Below are 19,328 nucleotides of genomic sequence, written 5' to 3'. Positions count from 1 at the left end.
CATCAAAATTAAACGAAATAAACATTTGAAATATATCAGTTTGTATGTAATGTATGAATATAATATACAAGTTTCACTTTTTAAATGGAATTACTGAAATCAATCTACTTTTTCATGATATTCTAATTTTATGACCAGCACCTGTAGATGAGGAAGAATGTGAAAAGAGTTTTTTTAAACTCTCCTCAGCTCGTTTGCTTTGTGTACCTCTCTAAACAAAACCCAGCAACCAATCAACTAGTCATTAAGCCTCATTAAAATTCTCCTAACTCCCTCTGAAAGGATTATTTATTTCCTAATTGGTGGTTATATAAGTTAGTCTATCGTTCTCGATGGTTAATTATCCTCAAAGATAAATGGTATCAGTTGAGTGCAGCATCCAATCTAATAGTGGCTAAACAGACTCCACACAGTTTAAATAGTGTTTCACACTTCGTCATTTGGATTTGAGAAGGTTTGACAACAATATGTGTTTATGTTGTAAATTTAAACTTTGCAAGCTAATAAAAGGCACATGTTTTGTGTATCAGTTTCTTTGCTTTGTTTCATTTAGTAGGGTAAATGGTTTGTTTGCTACTTTTGGGATTACATAAGTGTAGGTTCACCTTCAACTTTGCTCATTGTCCTGTCACTTGGAAGAATAGTTTCACAACATTATAATTATTACAAAAAGAGATGGTCAGTAGTGGCATTTTATTGTACATCATTTTCAGCTAGAGATATAATGGTGGCCCTGTGTACAAATTTTGAGTGTTCGACCAGTCTGTTCTGGTCTTTTCTGTCCTCATTTCATGCAAAGTGGCAAAAAAAGAGATTTTTTAAAAAGATGTGGCAAGTTTTTTTTCCTGTTAATGAAAGTCAGTGTTTATTTTTTTTGTCCAACTTTAAAAAATACATTCAGATCAGTTTAAGTATATATGGTATCTGCTTTGTCATCAGAGTAGGAAAGGTAGGAAATACTTAGACTCTTTGACAATGAATTTATGTAGCATCTATGTAGCAAGTACAGTTCTTTAAGATTGATGAGAAGGTTTAATATGTTTACCATTTATCCCTCTGTTAGAGGTCTCATCACCAAATGTTTTTGTCTAAATGTATTGCATTAAAAAAAAACAACTCCACATCTACAGCTATAACAATTGGAGAGGGATTTCAACCAGAACAAGCTCTAAAAATGGAATGAACAACAGAAGAGAGGTGTGGAGAGATAGAAAAAGGCAAAAAAAATCCATTATGTTTGATGTTAGTGTCTCTGCCTTGCAGAAGACTGTTGGAAAAGCCCTGGGAAATGACATTAGGGGCATCTTGTAATGTGATTACTGCTATGTGTGAATATGAGATTTCTAATGGATCCGAGCACATTAGAGTAGTCTTTATCTGTAGTATTTATTCCCCCTTGATTTCAAATACAATTTGCTAAGTATGACATTTCACTCTGCTCTAGTTCACTAGCTCTGTGGCTAGAAGGGATATGAGGGAGGATTATATTGTTTTTTATCTCTCTCTTTTTAGGTGGGGTGTGGGGATGAAGTTGGGGCACACATACAGTCTAACAGTTCTGACAAATTGGTATATTATGAGAAAGAGCCTCTTTGTATTATTTGCAAAATATGCAAAGATAATAGCTGCAGTAAGCAGTAAAATCCTGCATATGTGTTTTTGAGTATGTTCATCTACATCTGATTATGATGGTGGTGAAGGTGTGGGTGTGGGGTGTTAAGCTATATGGAGTTTACAAATATGTTGGGCATTTGCAGTATTATTCACAACATGTTTCTGTTTGCACCTAATGTCACAACTTTATGAGGTAATGAAAGGTTCAGAGCTGACTTTATGATGAGGGCAAACCAATCTCATGTCATAATGTGTAATATCTACATTGGTCCACAATGCAAAACACGGGAGTTTCACAATAAAGGCAGGGGAAAAAATAATGTTAATTCTCTGATCTATATTTTATAGTATTATTCTAGCCTTTTATACTTCATTCTATACCTTATTTTAATATGTCACAATGAGATTTCATAATATACATATTTGAATGCAGGAAACAAACAGGTTAGGTTTCCTTTGCCCGTGTAACTAAGGCACTCCCATAGACACCTTTTTAATCAATTTGTTTGATTAGCAGATGGGTTCAGGCTTTTAGGGCAAGTTAAAAAAGCAGCGTCAAGAAAATAGTTCAAAATTGTCAAAAAAAAAAAGGTTTTAAAAAAGTTAAATAAATTAACTTTTTCCACTAAATGTACTGATGAAATAATAGAATTGTATTACTTTTTAAACTAGTTAGGACAAAGTCAGGTAACTGAAATAAAAGCTCATAATATTGTTAATGTCATGACTGTTACAATGAAAATAAAAAGTTTATCGGACAAATTCGATTTATTGTCTAAAAACCAGCTTTCATTTCTGCCAAGTCTTACATTCAGTGAACTGAGTAGGTTGGTTCGAGTCTAAAATGTTCTGACACTGTGACATTTTCAGAACACCATACCAGTATCCCACCTCTTTCGTTTGGAATAAGACAAAGAATTATGTTCACCTTCAGTTTTCTGACACCCTAATATGTTTCTGACTGATGAGGGTCATGGCATCCCTGATTAGCATTCACATTTACATGTTTCTGCCTGCATTTCCGCAAATCATCCCAAATCAACCAATATGGTGCACTCCACGCTCTCCACAGGCTTAATGAGCTAGATTAAGAAGGAAGTCATTTAACCCCTGCCTGCGACACAATCATGCACACATACAAGCACAAGCCTAGTCTTGATAGGCATACCTACTCATCACAACCAAACAAGCATGAGCATACAAGCGCGCACACACACACACACACACACACACACACACACACACACACACACACACACTTAACTACCTCACCTCCACCCTGGATTTTGCTAGATGGGAGATAGAGCAAGGCCATTATGCAAATGTCAGGTGTCAAGTGTAAATGAGGTTGGAGGGATGGGTAACAGAAGTATTGAATATCACACTGGCTCCCTTGGCAACTGCACCAAGGTACTGTAATGAGAGGATTCCTGGATGTAGGATGGCAAAAGCTCTGTTACACTGAAAGATAAAACTGTGAGACAGATGAATAAAGTTTGTTGGGTCTGTAAAAAAGCATAGATAGCATTTGCCCCTCCATATAGTATACTAGGACTATGAACAGACATGTTTGTTATATAAATCCACAAATTTTAAAAATGCATGACTCCAATATTAAAATATTTGTTTTCATAACAACAGAGATGATCAGAAAACATTAATATTCTATAACTTTTTTAGAAACCAAAATAAAACAGTGTAAGGGCAACAATTGATCATGTTTTTCTTGTTTTTTTTCTAGTCTTTGTGGCTCCTTTTTATTTCACTTACTCATTTTCTGCTTCCTCATAAATCATTGTATGAAGATTAAAGTATTCCCATTATTAACAAGACCAACGTCTACCTTGATTGATAAAATTCTGAACAAATAAGTGCTGAAAGGTCATTTAAATGCTTAACTTGAAGTCTCCTTAATCACATACTTGTGAAAGCAACTAACCTATGAAGGAATTATCTACTTTTTAAAGCTCTTACCTTCATTCTAAAATCCTTATCATTTCCTATTACATGCTTCAAATTTACTACTACTAATAGTTTTACATGATATGTAATTATAAAATATGAACATCAACAGGTGTTGGCCAAAATTTGTATTTTATTTCTCCTATTAGTTCAGTTTAAATAAAGCAGTAAGTTTCAGAAGATAGTTCTGTAAGTACAGTTTACCAAATAAGCCAGCTTCATGTCTGTGTCCTTTTATTTTTTCAGATCTATGAAGGAATGAAGCATAATATAAGATCTGTAACTCTGACAGCGTATGTTAGAAGACTGCCCGACCCTCTGTAAGAATGAGTGTACTTAATCAGTTATCTGCACATTTTTTTATCTCAACATTCTTCCCAAACCAGCATACAACTGAAGAAGCTTTAGGTGCATTATTATAACAAATATATTCATGAAATGCTTTCAGAGAAGAGAAAATCTTATAGTTTCTGTTGTTAGTAGTACCCCTTTCATGGTCTTACCAGAGCAGGAGTTGAGGACCATTGCAGTCTGCAAAATTATGATTTAGTAAGTACTTTCCCACAATACTTACTGGAGACAAATCTGTCAAAGGAATGGCATAAGATTGTATCCAGCATGTTACTGTCTGATGACCACTGCTTAGATGATTAAGTTAGTTTATTATCTCTCAGCACGCAAAATTGACTGGGAGTGAGGGAGAGAGAGCGGATCGCTCTCTGTCCTGCCGACAGTTAAAATGGATCAGACGCATCTCATTTTGTCAGCCAGTTATTGCTGTCAGTTTCAGAACCTCCATTAATTGTGTTTCTGTTTAAAAGAAGTAAGAAAAAAGTAATTAGCATACACATATACCTCACTGTTGTGTTCCCATCAATGCCAGTCAGAGCGGCATATCAGCAGCCACTGCAGAGTTATTTGTTAGGGATTGAGTATCAGTTAAACACTTTCCCATTGCACTCATTAGATGTTACCACATTGGATGTTTGAACAGTATAAACTAGGCTTTATTCTTGGGGGGAAGTCCTATTTATCTAATTCCAATTCCCAGAATTGTTGATGTGAAAGTACCTATTGCTTACATTGGGTCTTCTTGAACACCATTTTCTCATTTTCATTTTCCTCGCTGGTAGATTAGCTTTTAGACTACAAAGAAATTGACCACACAGTTTATTGAAAAATGCTTATCAATGACAGTAAATTGATTTTACTAGCTCACACTGACAAATTCCTGACTCTCCAATTTTACATCACTAAAGAAGCCAAAACATGTGGGATCATAAGCTTTGGACAAATATTCACATGCATCAACAACTATCTAGGTAGGATGGATTTATATGGCGGTGTTTAATTTTCTCTACTTCAATTTTCAGTCCGTTTCTTGCCAGGTTTTTCTCTGTGGGTTTTTTTTATGGATTACCTTTAATTTACTTTTATGCGTCTTGTTCTCAGCATGTTTAATGAAAGAGGCCACAGATGATTTTATACAACAAAACTACCCCCTGCTCTGATATATACTTCACTGCCAGTAGTGAGAAGGTCTGTTCTTTTCATTGAAAAATGGGACACAAAGAATGCATGTACAGTGACACTGACAGGCTTATTAAAGTGTGATGGGTTGGATGATGTGCTTTGCACTTCACCTGGTGTCACATTAAACTGCACAAGTATGCATTTATGGTGTTTCTAAAGGCAACAGATGCAAATTAGATAGTTATATTTAATCTTTCACAAGCAAATTATCAAACTAAGTCAGTCTCTGCATTTATTTAACACGCTTACAACTTACACAAGTGGAAAATGCACAGATACACATAAGCATATATTGTCATTCCTAGTATTTTTTAGTTTCTCAGTTTTTTTCTCCTTATTTTGCAGAAGGTTAAATTAATTACCAAATTGTTAATAAAGTGCAGTTTCTAAATTCCCCCCTTGTTTTTTTTTAGAAAAAGCAGCACATTTATTTTTGGTACAATATTTAGCCACAACAGTATCTCAGTCTACAGTATTTTTTTTTTTTAATGTGTGTGTGACATTCTGTTGAAGAAATCTCATTTACATTACACTGAAATTTGATTGGGGAAACTGCTAAAGCCAGTCTTAATTTATTGCTGTCATTATTATAAACATTAACCATTATTTGGGGGAGGTGAAAGCTTGAGAGCAGCTGACGAGAAATTAGTCAACTTAAACTCTTCAAACTCTGAGGGATAAGTTAACAATCAGAGAATGTCCACAATAACAGATCAGTCTTTTTGCATTTATTGATAGAGGATAAATACTGTACACTTTAACTCAAGTCTATGAAAGACAGCATCTCAGTCAATCATCTATTACATGACAAATTAATCATCATAAAGTATGAGATGCTGTCTTTTATGTCTGTTTGAAGTCAATTATTTATGTGTTTTTTAAATCTATATTCAGTAATAATATTCAGTAAACTTTAAACTTAACATCTTTTGCATTTTCACTTTATTACCAATGCCAGTTTGTGAGGGGTTTCAGAGCTTGTAGTGGCTCCTTTACGTCAAAACTTTCATCTGTTTTGGCATCACAGAGGTTAAAGGAGATCCCCTTTGCAGTGAGAAGCAGATTTGCTGACTGTCTTTAGCCTCAGGCTCCAAACCCAACTATTCAAACAGCAGTTTACCAGCCTGGGGATTTTTTTTCACCAGTGTTAACTGTGGTTATTGTGGAGCCTGCCATTGAGCATTTGAAGTAAAGTAGTGTTTGCCGAGCTATCATTTTTCTCATTTTACCTGACCACCCTGCATCTCAAAAGCCCCCCCCACACAGGTCATGTTATGAGTGCATTTGTGGAAGTGTGTCAAAAACTGCCAAGGTTCATAAGTAGGCACTTTTTAAAGGTTAACTTGAAAGAAAGGGTTCCACTTTTTCAAAATAAACTTCTTTTAGTCGTTCAGTAAAACAAAACGCATTTATAATTTAAATCAGACTACAGTTTGTTTAATTTGCTTGTTTGATTTCATCTTAAACCTCAAATGTGTCTGCTGTTTATAAAAGGATTACCTGCAAATAAATTTAAAACATGCTGTAGTTTAAATTGATTTAAAGCGGTTTTAATTGTTTTTAAAGCAGATACTTTATCTTTTGGTTAAATGGGTCACTTTTTAACCTTACTACTTTTTTGTTGAAACATTTGCTTTTTATTCAGTCTTAAGACAGCAAATCAAAATCAGATAGTGATTAGAAAGGTGCCCCTTCCATCACAGGTTGTTACAACATGCATCTTTTTTAATTGTGAAGAGTATTTCAGTCAGTCCCGCTTTCAATTTATCCCTTTTTTATTTAATTGTATAATTATCAGCTGCTTTAATGGAAAATCTTAAATAATTTATGCCAATTATAGTTAATTATCTTGCTAATTAATTTAAAACTCAATGATCTGCTTTAAAATTTACCCAACAGGGACTCTCCTCTTTTTCCCCTCCCTTCACCCTCATTTCTCTCTCCTGATCTCATGAGTGTCCTTTGGTCATTTTCATACTTGAAGTTTTTCATGGACAGACTCTCTGTTTACCCATATGGTCATGTGCATAAAAGCTCACCATGCGCGCACGTTGCCCACACACCTGTCACTTTTTAAAAGTGAAACACTCAAAGTTAAAGGTCAGCTTGAGCTCAAGGTTGTCTCTCTCTTTCCCTAGAGAGCCCTTTCAGCTGGACACACTCTCACACACAGACGAAGACATGACATTACAAAAAGCAGGCTCGGCAAGGCTATGAAAGGATCAATGAATAATTTAACCCCTAACATCATATTTCCCCCGTCAGTAATGTATACACAAACAGCAGCGTTTGGTGTTTTGGGTAAGGGGGGTGCAGTTGGAAGTATTGCCACTTTCATTTTGTGGATGCCCTGCACTCTGAGAGGTGGCTATTTCAACACTGTAATGTGATGTGTGGGTGTGTTATCAGAGCTGTAGGTATGACAGACACACAGCCCTAGAGCGGACTTCCTGGAATTGCATTTTGTTGGCCGTCTCCAATATGAGACCTGTCACCTTGTTCCCTCCAGGCCATGCAAACCGTGATTGAGGCATTTCTGTGAGGTGTCACTATCAAGGGTGTACACTTGGTTGTTTCTTGTGTGTTTCTATCTGCTTGTGTGCAGTGGGTAATAGGCTGGGTCTTATACTGAAGAAGAGTTTTATACATTTTCAATCACCCTCTCTTTTTTTCTGTCATTCTTCTGTTCTTTCAGTTGCCCTGTTGCTGAAATGTGCTATACAGATAAATCTGCCTTACGTTTTTTAATTCTGTCCCTCTTTAATTTTCTTGTTCTACCTTCTGTTTGGCCTCACTTCTCCCTTTACTCTTTTCTTCTCAACCATTCTAACCTTGAATGCCTCCCCTACTCTTGTCTTCTGTCAACACTGTCATAACTTGGCAAGTCCTTCGGTGTATTACAGACCTCTCACCAGTAGTCCTCTTTATGGCACTTTCTCTTTTTAAATTCAATCAGGCTTCAATGGAGCTCCCAGAACCATTTCAATTTACTAGCTGGACGCCACAGGATAGAAAGTCCTAGACTAACATAAAGCTCTAAAAGGAGTTGAAGACTAACGGGGAGCGATGGAGGAAAGGTGTGAAAAAGTGGGAGGGGGGTTGTATTGAAATGGTGCCACAGAGAGATAACAGCAAAGTAGAAGTAAAAATAGAAAGAGGCAAGGGAATTAGAGGAGAGAGGGTAAGAGAGAAAGATGAGGGAAAGGGGACAGTCTGAAGTGTTATGGGGGATGAGAGACCATGAAGGGTGGGAGATGAAGAGTAGAGGATAGAGGCATATAGTAAGATGATAAGGTGATAAATTTAAAATGTTTTTTTTTAATCAGAGGGAAAATGTAATCTGAAATGGCTCACCATAGCTGCAAGTTGATAGAATTCATCGACCTTTAGATGTCTGTGATTGAGTATGCAGTGTTAGTATATAGTTCTGGTATGAATTGGCTGGGAAGTAGATATTTTTCTGTTATTGCAAAAACTCTTTATATATAATTCAGCAGGATAGAATTTTTTCACCTGTGACCACTGTATCTTCAAGAAAATATTAAGACCGTTGCCATTTCCTCTCAGCAATCATTTTGACCTCGAGTTGCCCACTTTCTTAAGGGCAACTTAACATTCACTTTCCCCCTTTGGCCAAAATAGACTCATGTCAATCCTTGCTGCCAGCCCTTTGTGTGTTGTGTGCAGGTTAAGTGTTTTTCTCAGTAGTTTTCTTGCGAATTGAAAAGTGCCCTAACACTTAACTCTCCCTGGAATAGTTGCCATTTCAGGCTTGCTGAGTCATTCGCTGAACCATGAGTGTCCTTCCGTGGCTCAGAGGTTTACACCATCACCATCAACTCTTCTTAGAATAGATCGTAATGTGCGTATGTGTGTGTACATATATGTTAGCATTAGTGAAGGTGAGAAAAGAGGAGCTTAGAGCTCATTTGCACCATTTGTCTCAGATCTGTTCTTTTCTTACTATTTAAAATGTAAGACTTGTGTGTTGATTTTTCTCCTCAACCTATAAATCAATGCTTCCATTGCTTGGATAAAATTGCCATCATTTCTATTTTCATGAGCTGAACATTCAACTATGAGTTTTTTCTTTTTGCCAACTCTCTGGTTCTGGTGTCAAGACTTGGGATTCTTATTCTGAGCAGTACTCTTAATTAGGTCCAAATCTCTCACATTCTTTTTGTGCTTTGACCTGAATCCTTTTACTACGCACCCCACCCCACCCCCAACGAGAAGTAACTCTAGGAAATGACAAATTCATTAGGCAAAGCTGCAGTTTCTTGGCTGGAATTTCCTTGATATTTCTGTAGATGGAGTTTTGACTTTTCACTCTGGTTTTACTTTGTGATGTTTGTTTTTAAACTTTTGTCCAAGCTAAAAGTGTGATACATTATCACACCAGAGATAAGCCACTTATTCTCTTTAGGACAGAAAACATTGTTACTGTAGATTCTCAGTCAACCCGGACATAGTATATAAAAAAAAAGAAAAAAAAAAACATCAACAGGACTTCTATTCTGTAGTTTGAGACATTTTGCTTTTCTTCCGGTGAAACTTCTCAATAAAAAAAAAATGGATAGTGTGGTGTTCCAAGCTTTTAAACTGCATGAGATACTCCTTCATATCTCAGAAAACAGTCAATATATCGTATGAGTTACTAATTGATAATTTATGTTATGAATATTTGATAGTGAATTATTCTGTTTGATCAGCTTTGTTTTTTACTCTCTAGATTATTTTAATAAAGACATCCTCTGTGGGAGGCCAATTACAGCTCTGCTTGTTAATCAGACTTGTTTTATAAGCAGGAGGTTAACACTTAAAATACTTTAATAATGAGCAGAGTACAATCAGACCTGATAATTTTTTGTCTGCACCTGGCTATATGAAAACAGAATCATGTGTGTCCGAATTAAGCAATTGCAGGTTGTTATCAAGAAAATAAGCAATAGAAGGGGCTGTGCACCCATGTAACCCAGCCATGAACAGAGCTATCACCTGCTTCTCTGGTTTTATTGACGCACATTGTACAGTGAGCACAAAAGCAGTAATTTTGGCCCAGTAGCCTCCCATTGTGACATTCAGGCATCTTTGCCTCTCTGTGGACTTAATGGCTGAATATAGCTTGTGAGAGAGCTGAACCTCCTCATGTCCCACAGCCATTCTCTATTCACATGATGGTAAATGAAGAACACAAAAAACTGCAACTGTTAGCTTCCATAAAAAATGAATGGGAGATGTGCTCTATCTTTCACGAGGGAGGTTTACAGAAATGTTGTCACTAAATGGCAATAACAAGGCTTTATTCAAGTCAGGTGCAGATCTTAAATTATTGTAATTCTTTGTCACTAGGGGAGTCTTACATGTTTGTGTGATTAATGCCAAACAGTAAATGGATAAGTTAAAAATATTTAGGTAAAAAGAAAATTCAATCCTTCTTTTATTGTAGTGCTTAATTGTTTATGTAGATAATGTTTTAAATCATGAAAACTGATTTTTATCATGTGTAACAAGTGCATTAGAGATGTGCCTGATTTCTATGTACATATATATAGACACACACAGCAGAAAAAGTAAGAAAGTTTGTTTTGTTGATTATTCCTTTGTTGTAACAATGCTTCTTGGCAATAAATCTTGTAACTTTGGATAGCCTGTTTTTTTCCTTAAGTGATGCCACATTTGTGAGGAAAATACTTCTGTGGGTTGAGCAGCTGAACTTAGTCTGTGGGTTGCACCCATGAAAAACTTGCCATATCTCTGCCAATGCCAAATAGGTTATTGTGCTATTTACAACCAGTGGCAAACCCATTATCTCCACAACCTGGGACCAAACTATATTATCTAAGTTGATAATGCTTGCACCCACAGAGTGGGGTTTATTAGAGACTACCTCCAGAATTTGGAAGCAGAGAGGATGGAATAGTGTGCCTGCAGTTCTGACCTCAACTCCATTGAACACCTGTGGGATCAACTTGGACATACTGTTCATTCCAGAGTGACCAACACAACCACATTAGCTGACTTAGGACAAATGCTGGTTGAAGAATTGGATGTCATCCCGCAGCAGTGAGTGATCAAGCTGGTGAGCAGCATGAGGAGGAGGTTCCAGGCTGTTGTGGCTGGATATGATTCTTCCACCTGTTATTGAGGCCACTTTTTGTTAAATGAATAAAATGTTAATTTGCTGGTATGTCTTGTTTCCTCAGACTTTAATCATCTAATCTGATAAACAACATAAAACACAAGTCAATTGCAGAACAAGTTAGTATGCATTTGGCAAAGTTTGGCAAATCTTTCCTGGTTGCAACCCACATTCTCAACTCTGCTGCTCAACTCACAAATGCATTTTTGTAACAAATGTGGCACCATTTAAGGGGAAATAAACAGGTCTTCCAACGGTATAAGATTTATAATCAAGAAGCATTGTTGCTGCAAAAAATAATCACCAAACAAATTTCCTTACTTTTTTGCTAAGTTTATATAAAAAAACAATGAAATGTCATAAATGCCATCTGAAGCCCAGTCTATATATTTTTTTTTTGGGGGGGGGTAAGGGACAAAGTTTTAGAAATTAAGTCACCTAAAACTTAGGAATCTTTTCTGAATGATAAAAAAACACAGGTTTAAGTATCACACCCACATTTTAAGCATTGGTTATGTCTTAAGGTAGCTCTTGAAAATCTAAGAATGGAGATAGCATCAGCTTGTGCACATTTGAATGCACCTTGACTACATTACTGTACCCCACAAAAGACTAATGAGAGACATAGTCTTCGATACAATTAAAGAGAGATAAAGAGATGGAGGGTGGGGAGCATGCTGTGGCAAGATGGAGGAGTAGGCCAATAGTGGCTGTAAGGTGGTGATTTGTCTTTGAGGCTCTGTGGTGTTGGTGTTGGCAGCGTCAGCTAAACAAGGCCATCTCATTTCCTGTTGTCTGCAGGAAGCGGCTGTCTGCTACTGCTGCTTCTGCTACTCAGAGCCCCCGGTCATCAATCTCCTCTTTTTAATTGGTCTGCACCACACTGCGACATGCCAGCACACACACATACACACAGAGGCATGCACATATATATTGACAACAGGAATGTGTGCAGAGATATAAATGCCAATGCAAGCAATACACATGAAGAGGCAGTCTCATACGCTGGATATACAGGATTTTTTCAGACCTTTTCAAACTTGTTTATAGGATTTTTTGTACACATTTTCAAATGGATTTTAATTAGCCTTTGTCATATTAAGGTCCATCTGGTGCTTCACCTTGACTATGCAAAAACAAGTTGTTTGAATGGGTCTACCTTGTCCCAACTGAAAAAAACACACTGAATGTGACAGAATATGGAATGATTTGGTCTGACAGAATATTGGTAGATTTGATCAAATAGTTTAGCTTAATAGACTACATTTACATAGTGTTTTGTCTTGTTGACAACTGTACCCTCTTTAAATTAAATCGGCATGCATCAGTTTACACACATTTAATAAACACTTCTTAGTTTATACAGTTTTATGGGTTATGCAGTAGAGTTTTTCTCTTTCATGCACAAACACAAAACAATAGATGCATCAAAGGAAAAGTGGGGTTCAGTGTTTTGCCCAATGACAGTTTGCCTTGTGGAGCAGAAGAAATTGAACCACAACCTTCAAATTAGCAGGACACGCACTCTTTTTTTTTTTCCTATGGTCACAGCCACCCCAAGCTTCTCTAGTTGTGAGAGTAGATCAAGTATCTTTTTCCTAATTTCCTGGCTTTTTCGGAATGGTCTTTGACCATTAGGTCATTGGTTTTATTTTACTTCTTCACTGCTTTTCCATTTTAGAAAAATAATGCCATCAAGATCCTCTTCATAGTCATTATTGACTTCTTTATGGCCTAACAGAAGTACTCAACCCGTAGCTCTGTTTGGCCTGAAGAACAACCAGAGTAGTTAATCCTAGCAAATTGAATCAAAGGCAACTGGACGTCTTTAAGATGTTTTGCTTCTCATCCGTGAAGCTTAAGTCCAGCTGCATTTCAGTTTGTTAGGATTACCATGTTTTGGATGAATAAGAATCAACACCAGTATAAACCAGAACAGTTCATAAGTCATATATGCAAGTCAGTAATTTATTCATCAAGTCTAAGTACTTAACACTTTTTGATATGCCTGTCAAGATTTTTAACCCAAGATTTGAAAGCTTTGTAATATCCCCCCCAAAATAGTTTATTGACAGATGCAAGTTGTGGACAAAATCATTTAAATATCCCTAGAAGATCTGCAGAAACTTTAACAGTGCTTGCTAATCTATAATTACATGCAACAACACGCTTTTAAAGGCATGTGCATAACACAAGTGTTAGTTCTGTACTTGCTTCAGCAGAAATGTTTTTGGTTTGCTGATGCATTACAGAAACCCTATCATAAGAACTTGGGTCTACTGTATTTTTTTTTCTGTCAGCAAAAGCCATGACAGAGCATCTAATAATAAAAAAAAATGCTCCCACTGGAGCATTGACTGAAGCTTACAACTATCTCATAAAAGCACAAAAGTTTCCAGCAACATTCAGTGGCCATGGGATCTGCTCCTCAAATGTGCATTTTTGTTTTTGTTGTCGTGATAACTTTTGTCTGATACATTATATCAGTACAATTCAGGCTAGAAAAGGCACATCCCTAACTTCCTTCCCTCTATCGACTTGGTTACCAGAGTGACAATTTTAACTGAAACCGCTTAAAGGGATTTACAGTAAAGGTCAGATAAAGGACTCTCAGTGCAAAACTTTTCTCTGGTTGTTACTTTCTCTTTATTAAGAATTTTTCAACAAGATGGGAACATTTAAAAAAACACTGACATTCAATGTAAGGGCTGTACAGAATTTTTACCAACTAAACTCTCGAGGCAGGGTATGAATAAATTTAAATTTTGGTGTTGAGGTCAAGAATGTGAAACAATCAACACTAATAGATTGTATCATAATGATAGTCATTTCCTTCTGTCATCCATTATGGTCTACATGGAGGCTGTATGAAAAAGGGTCACCTGAATATAAACTTCTCTTTTAAATTGCATTAATCTTGCTGTTCGAAGTAAAGCTTCTGATTATGAAGCCCATTTAGACCTGCAGCTGTAAACATGTAGACACACTGACTCACCTAATTTCCATAATACATTTGCATATCGCTGTCTTCCTCCTTTTTTTCCTTCTCTCTCGCACAAACATATGCTTATAGCTCCACACTAACTCCTGCACACACATGTATACCACCTTGCTTACTTCAAACACATACATTACAAGAACACTGAAAGGCTTCAGTGTTTGAGAGGCTGCATCAGGGGCCAGGAGCAGAGTAGAAAACAGTAGGGATTCTGGCAGAGGCGTGGGCAGCGTGTGGGAAGACCATATGCATTTCATCAGGGACTGATGAAAACACATAATCACGCTCTTAATCACAGACGCACAGTATTGTCACATTAAAAAATAATCCGCCGCCATTCCCACACTTCCTATTTTTCTTCGTTGCCTCATACACACCCATGCAGCAAATTCTGTACAGGTTGCAGATGGCGAACACCATTTGGAATCTTAATTCTTTCTCAAAACCTGTTTGTGATAAACAAAAATAAAGGTTTTCTGTCAACTGGTCATGCAGCCTGAGCTGATAGAGAAAGCTGACATACTGCCATCTTGTGGTGGTGGTAATAATTGCATGCTTCATATAATAAAACACTTGGTGTACAAGACTATATTTTAAGGCAACACAGCTTATGGACAAAAAAGTAGTTAAAGATAGGATCAGTAACAATCATGCTGTCTGTGTTTCATCCTCCTCTTTTTGGTTCAGTGATACAGTACAGCTACAAAATCTTTGTGTAAGAGTTTATATTCTCAGGTGTCACTTCAATAATCTGTCGCATTGTAGAAAAAATAAATAGTGTGTACTGGAGTGTGTAAAATTACCTCGGAATGATTATTGAATGTGCAATCCAATAACACTGAAAGCTGCATTTCTAGCATTTATTGACTAATCATTTGGAATGAAAGCTAATGTTTATTGTGCCATAAAACCCATAGTCCCCAACTATTAAAACTCTTTACGATTTTCCAAATATGCCTCAAGTGATTTGGTTGCGCAGCATGGGAAAATAATGTAAATAAGTGATTTCAGTTGTCTTAACCATGATGTATTGATGTGTTGTATTGATGTGTGTGTGTGTGTGAGACACAATCAGAAAGATTGGACATGTGATGCAGGTATGCAGAGACACACACGCCTGCACTCGTGCTTTCATAGTTGGCTGAGGCGCAGTTTGTACTGTCCTTGGTGTGTGACAGAACAAGCTTTCCTCTCTGAGCGGCGAAATCAGAATTCACCAGAGCTGATAGGTTCGTGCCTAAGGGGAATTGTGGGAGATTTAAAAAATGCTGAGTCCCTAATCGATCTCAGCACACTCTTATTCTGCTGTCTTTCTTGAATCTTTGTCTTTATCCAATTTCTCTTTCAACATCATTACATTGTGGTTGCAGATAGAGATAGATGATGAGATCCTTACGCTTTCCATTTGAAGAAGCATTTGTTACCTTATAGTGGGGAAATAAATTCAAAGCTGTTGTCAAAAAAAAAACTTATCCTTTACTGTTTTCATTTGTTTTAGCTGTCTGGATAAAGAAGATAAGCTTTGTTGGCAGAATCCAAAAGCCACAGGTTACAGTGAAATGTTTTATTTGCCTTATTCTTGTTAGTATAACTGCATTATGTCTGTCAGGATTTTTTAAAGGTACATACACATAGGGCATGGCATCTACAATTATCCTGCTCAGACCCAAGGCTCTGACATCTGTTTCCTAATGACAGATAATTGCATGCTGTCAAGGACAATCATCAGCAGTTGCAGCTAAGACAGAGTTTGGAGTGCAACTGGTGCAGTGATGTTCCTTTTGTGTCTCAAAAAGGTTTTTGCATTGATGTTTAATCAAGTTTTATTTGGTTTCCTTAAGTTTGGATGTAAAAGCACAAGTTCTTGCAGTTTCTTCATTAAAAATAAGAAAGCATAATGAGAAATGTGCGTTTGATAAATGATCTGCAGGGGTTTTTCTTTAATAATTGTATAATCCCCTTGAACCGCCTCCACTTAAGAAATCATGAAATGGGGAAAATTACAACTGTCAACAAGTCAAAGTGATGTCTTTTATTAGAAAAAATAATTCTAGGAAAAAAGTTGTTGCGTGTAAAATAATTTCTTCTGTTTTGTCAGTTCATAACTGACCCATAACAATTGCTAAAATGTTTTGATCCAGATTTCATAGCCAAATTCCTAACAAGTGTTTAGTGCAGTGTTTTATTTCATGGTACACCCACTGTTCAGTTTGTCACGGCAGTAAGGTGGCCTGTTGGTTTGACAGATTTTGTCTTTTTACTGGACGCCATAGACTGCAGCTCCCTGTTGTCAAGCATCTGCTCTCTTTTAGTCTAATTGGACAGTTTGAGTATTTGAAAATCATAGACACAATGCATTTATCACTGCTGTGAACAGCAGCAATATTTTTTTACAATCAGTTTATCAATTAGCAGCACCACAATCTCACTGTCTTGCTGTTCTTTTGGTGATCCTATTTTTACTCTCCCTCTTGTTATCGACGCCGTCTGTTACCACCTTGGGTCTAATTTCAGGCGCACCGTTTTTAGGGTGCTTGGAAATGTGATGTTTGTGTACGTGTGTGCTTGTGTGTACACGTGAGGGTAGATAATCAGATTATTTAGATATATTAGAATTTCACACACGGTCCACACTGTAATGCTGCTGCTGTGTCTCTCTCCAGCTTCTCCTTAGCAACTTGGCTGACACCTCCTCTGCATACAGCTGCCATATGGTTGACTGGTGTGTTTTGTTGTCACCTCACAATGAAACCAGGAAAGCAAACGTCACATTGGTCCAATTAGAGAAGCATCATAACTAGTCCTTGAATATTTAGGAAGCAAATGATAGAGCTGAGTAATATTAATTTAACTGAATTGAGACTGATTATATACATATGTGTGCCGTTTATTCAATATGTTGTGTGACAGACTTGACCTGTTGCCTACACACTTACTCAAATGAGTCCATGCTGATTGATTGATTGAGTTTACTTATTCTCTACTTATTCCTTACTCTATATTGCATGCTATTAGTACTTCCTGCGAGTTGTACGGTCCTTCTCATCCAAAGCATTTCATTGCATTGTTGCCCTGTGCTACGTGCATATGACAATAAACAATCTTGAATCTTAATTCAGTAAAAATAATGCACATTTATATATAAAGGGTATATACGTTAAAAATACTTGGTTGACACAAGAAAGTGAAAACACTTGTTTCTGTTGTGGTCCAGTACCTGCTTTTATCAAACAGAATTATTTAACCTTTAAAAAATGTGTAAAAGGTTTTTTTGCTGCCTAATTTAAAAAAAAAAAGCTTGATTTGTTTAAAAAAAACTTATGTTTTGCTAATACGGAGAGAATTCAGACAAGACAACTTGAAACTATTATATCATATTCTGCTGTGTTTCGTAGCAGCTCATAAAACGATTTTTAAAGGATTACATTTGAGTCTGTGCAAGCTTGGTTTATAACATTTGTTATGTATGGTGCCATTAGCAAGTCATTTGGAGGTTGTGTAATGATAATAGCATTATTTCACAATTATTTGAACATCACATCTCAACTTGGCTGTCTTTTATTTAGTTGTGTTTTAACCAGTCCTTTTTTAAATCAAAACTACTTCTCTGAAATCAGTTTATTAAATTCATGTTCTCTCACTAAACTTACTTCTTTGACTGTGTCACTTTTTCTCTAGGCCAGTTATTCTCCCTAAACTTTACTGCATCATCCTTAAGACCAGTATACTGTAAAGGGGCCGTGCAGCTTTGTGCCAGAAGGTCTTCTGGATAGACAAAGCCATTTTACTGCCCAGTCTGCTGTTACATTACTCAAACATTATCACCCCTGTCTACAAAAATCCATCTATGTTCACACAGTAACTCAGAGATCCGTCATCTTGACACATGTTTTGAAACAATGACAATAATGACAGCGCGCGATGGATCGCAGAACAACATGACCAATTTAAGCTTATTTTTTTTAAGATCAATTTTTGAAAATGAAGCTGTCAGCGTTTTCTTTTTAAGGAGAAGCGTTTGAGTGGTGGTGCTCTTGTATTTATGCTTGTAAGCTGTGTAGCTGGGTTTCATTGTTTTGCAAGCTTGACGGTTTTAATGAGGCCACAGAAGAGTTTTTCCTACTTAACTTTCTGTTGTGGTTGAGTTTCAGTGGGAATCAATGGAGGATTTAGAGTGGGTTTAAGTTCCTTGCTCACTCTGTCTCTCTCTTGGCTACTCTGACACACAAGGGCACACACACAAACACACGCATACAAACGGGCTTCTTTTTTTTTTCTGAATAATTGGGTACAGATGCTGAGGAGTGTTGTTCTGCACTTTTGATATTTTTATTAATATGTTTATGTGTATGCTATCATAGCTTTATCAATCAATAAACCACCTGCTCTGATCTATATTCCTGCCTAGAGCATGTGTCCCTGTTTGGCCGCACTGCAGCATCCACGGCACATCACCAAAGCACAGAAACCGGTTTCTCAGCAATAGAGTTCTCATGCTTTTAAAAATGGCTGTGTCCAACCAAATGCCCCTCTAAAGTCATTTTTGTAGCTTCAGTCCTCTATTAAGTTCATCTTCTGTCCTCATATTTTTTTTTTCTCCAAAGTTATTGTCACCTAAAACATTTTTCTTGTCTTAGTATAGGTCGTACATTAAATGTCTCCCAGGTCAAAACATTCTTTTTGCAAGGATTTTGATTTATTTGTGCATTTATATGGATTGAGCGCTTGAGAAAGCACTTACTCTTGCATGGTTTGCCCTGTGGTGTGTGTGAGACAAGGCCAGTGACCAGTGATTCACTGATAAATGATGTGCGTATGTGCCTCTACAAACCCATACATAACTGTCTGACCCTATCTGATACGGCCAGGCATCAGTTTTCCAGAAAAATCCAGAAAACAAACTCACTGATTGGTTACTGTTATTTGCACTGTGCTTTACTTTGATATTTGCAATTATTTTACATGTAGCAAAATATTTTTTACTGTCTTATGAATATGTTCACTCCTGCACACTGAAATTTGAGTTAGCTCTCACAACTAAAATCTTGCCATAATGACTGTGAACGGCACCACTGGAGC

General features: G+C 36.8%; 1 protein-coding gene across 1 annotated transcript in view; it reads left to right on the top strand.

The window, feature by feature from the left end:
• Positions 1 to 19,328, top strand: part of exoc4 (exocyst complex component 4) — a 109,766-nt gene that overhangs the window by 50,392 nt on the left and 40,046 nt on the right. The gene's annotated exons all lie outside the window — the stretch shown is intronic.

This window comes from Kryptolebias marmoratus, linkage group LG18, assembly GCF_001649575.2.
Source record: "Kryptolebias marmoratus isolate JLee-2015 linkage group LG18, ASM164957v2, whole genome shotgun sequence".
Taxonomy (NCBI): Eukaryota; Metazoa; Chordata; class Actinopteri; order Cyprinodontiformes; family Rivulidae; genus Kryptolebias; species Kryptolebias marmoratus.
Note: the sequence above shows the minus strand (reverse complement) of the source record. Positions and strands in the feature narration are given on the sequence as shown.